The sequence below is a fragment of the Octodon degus genome, unplaced genomic scaffold, assembly GCF_000260255.1.
Source record: "Octodon degus isolate 3935 unplaced genomic scaffold, OctDeg1.0 scaffold00005, whole genome shotgun sequence".
Taxonomy (NCBI): Eukaryota; Metazoa; Chordata; class Mammalia; order Rodentia; family Octodontidae; genus Octodon; species Octodon degus.
In genome coordinates, this window is record NW_004524581.1 from 24,485,193 (window position 1) to 24,488,193 (window position 3,001).

General features: G+C 45.5%; 1 pseudogene; it reads left to right on the forward strand.

Annotated features, from left to right (window-relative positions):
- The first annotated feature begins 268 nt into the window (after positions 1–268).
- Positions 269–1,199, forward strand: LOC105742744 (annotated as a pseudogene).
- The last annotated feature ends 1,802 nt before the right edge of the window (positions 1,200–3,001 follow it).

Sequence of the window (3,001 nt, forward strand, 5' to 3'; positions counted from 1 at the left end):
AGCATGCCCCAGGGGCGGGCTGGCACGGCAGGCCTGGGGGTCAAGCCCCCAGCCCCTACACCTGCTAGCAGGCGCTTTAATCCACTGAGCTATTTGGCTGGCCCTACTATTGGAAATTCTTGAAGTTTTATTTTATTTTTAAAAGAATCACTTTAGCAGATATAATTATGGATTAGATGATAGGCTGAATGGGATTTGCATCAAAATACTACGTGAGCAGGCAGTTTGAACGAGACAAAGATGGAATCAGAGCCCCTGAGAGCCGAAGATGGCAGTGAACACATACTCAACGTCAGTCACCAGTGATGCTCTAAGTCGACGTGACACACTGGCCTGGGTCCTACAGCCTCTGCAGCTGGATCTGACAAAGATTGAACAGCTGTGCTCAGGGGCTGGCTGTGTCAGTTTATGGACGTGCTCCGCCCTGGCTCCACTGCCCTGAAGAAATTGAAATTCTAGACAAAGGTAGACCACAAATATATCCAGAACTTCAAAGTACTACACACAGGTTTTAAAAGGATGAGTGTTGGGGCCAAGGAGATGGCTCAGTAGAATAAGCGCCTGCCTGGCAAGCGCAGGGCTTGATTTCAATCCCCGGTTCCAAGAAAAAAATAAAATAAAATAAAATATAAAATAAAAAAATAAAAGGATGAGTGTTAATAACATAATTCCTGTGGATTTATTAGTAAAAGGAAAGTTTTGGGACAATTTTGAGCTTGTTCAGGGGTTCAAGAAATTTTTTACTGCAAACTATTATGAAAAAAAAAAAAGAGCATGACCTTGTAGCTGCTAGACAAGGTCAGGAGACCCCAGTGGCTCCTTCTCTTGTTGCTCCAGCTCTGAATAAACAGGAGAAACCTTTCGGCTCGAGCAGCGCAGCTCCATAGAGACCCATTTCAACCCAGAGAACTACTTCGATTCCTAAGGCTGGCCCCGGTGTGGCGCGGAAGAATCCTGGTGTGGGCAATGGGAGTGGTGAGGCCACTGAACCAATGCAGCAGGTCAGTGTACTGAAGCTTACTGTTGGAGACTTGGAGAAAGAAAGAGATTTCTATTTTGGGAAACTAAGGAACATTGAATCCATTTGCCAGGAAAGTGAGGAGGAAAATGATCCTGTTTTGCGCAGGATTGCAGACTTTCTCTATGGCAGACGAAAGCTTTTAACCTCAAATCTTGGCAGAGAACATGTTAATAAATAAATAAATGCCTTAAGAGTATGTGAAAACAAAAACAAAACAAAAACAAAATACTTTGTGAGCAAGGGAGGAGTAGGGGGGACAAGAGTGGCTGCGAGCTTACGCAGTGCATCATGGGTGACGCAGTGCATCATGGGTGACGCAGTGCATCATGGGTGCCACCGCTACATCACTGAAGATGGACGGGACTCTTCGACTACTCTGTTTGCTTTTGCTTATATTTGAAACTCTGCTTAATAAAAAATAGGGGGCCCAGGGAGGAAGATGGAGCAGGGTAGAGGTAGCTGGGAGGAAGAAGAAAGAGTTTAGAGAGAAATACGTTCAAAGGGAAGAAAACAGTATCCGCGGCCTTATTCTTAAAATGAACCAGACAATGGAGCCAGATACAGAGAGCTAGGGAACTGGCCCAAGGCCACACATACAGCGTGATCGAGAAGCATAGCTAATGAGTATTAAAGATTAAAAAAAATTATAATGCATTTTACTCCTCTTTTTTTTTTTTTTTTTGGCGGAACCAGGGACTGAACTCAAGCCCTTGTGCTTGCCAGGCAAGCGCTTATTCTACTGAGCCATCTCCCTAGCCCCATTTTACTCCTCTTTGCTGAGGGTCTTTAGCTGCACTGTGGTGGCTGCCCTGATGTGTTGAATCATTGAAAACATTTCCTTTCCTTGGGCCTTTCGACTTTGGGTAAGAGCTGGAAGTTGCCCAGTAGTGAATCTGGTGACTGTGACAGATGAAGATACAGTGTCATGTTTTCATGAACTGCCTCGTGTTGGGGTCCCCGAGCAACAGCGTGTGCTGCAGGTTTTAATCTCAGCCAGAATAGACACTCACAGACGAGTATGTACAGAATTACTTCAGAAAGTGGCAAGAATGGTGGGAAAAGTGTGTTTTGAGCCAGGGGCTGTATTTTGAGAAAAATTCATAGCAATGTATTTTTAATGTAATACGTTTTTTAAAATTTAAATATTCACAATAGAGTTTGACTGCACCTCATAGAAGAAGATAGGCAAGAAGCCATGGCCTGTGTCCTGATCCCTAGTCTGTATTCCAGTTGTTGCCCCACAAGCTCTCCTGTCCTCTCATGGTTCTCATACTCAGGCAGGATATCCTGCTTGCCCCTGGCTACCATGTGGCTAGTTCTGATCCAGTCAGCTGCAGGAGAGGCTGCCTGTGCTTCTGCCTCTGCTCTGTGATGCCTGCAGCACCCACACTGGCCTCAGTGCCCAAGGGTGTCTCTTTGTTCTGTGCCAGACTGGCCTGAGATCTGCCTGCCTGTGCCCTCTGCAAACTCCAGCATGCGCGCGCACGCACACACACACACACACACACACACCCTGGGAACTGTCTTTCCCAGAACAGGAACTTTGATTCTCAACCTAGAAAGTGTGAGATGTTAGGATTGGATTGGACCTAAGCAAGTCTCAATCCAGAATTTATGAAAGAAAAGCAAACTCATACCTCCATCCAATGATCTCAGTGGAACCTCCAAATGATATAGGGACGTGAAATTCACAACCTGGCCTGAATGAGTTCGTGTTCTCTAACACCGAAGAATGAATTTTAGAAACAAACGGAGGCTGAAGGTAAAACTTTATTGGAAAGGAAAGCTTCTGTCAGAGAAGGACAGAAGGGGGTCCCGAGCAGGTTGCCCAGGAAGCTGTCTCCTTCAGGTTATTTTATAGGACAAAACCATGCAAAGCTAAGGTAGAGACAAAGGGGTCCCGCTTAGGCAGATACAGGGTGGGACAAAACTATGGTCAACCAATGGGATTACAAGCATCATTGCCCAGGTAAAATTTAT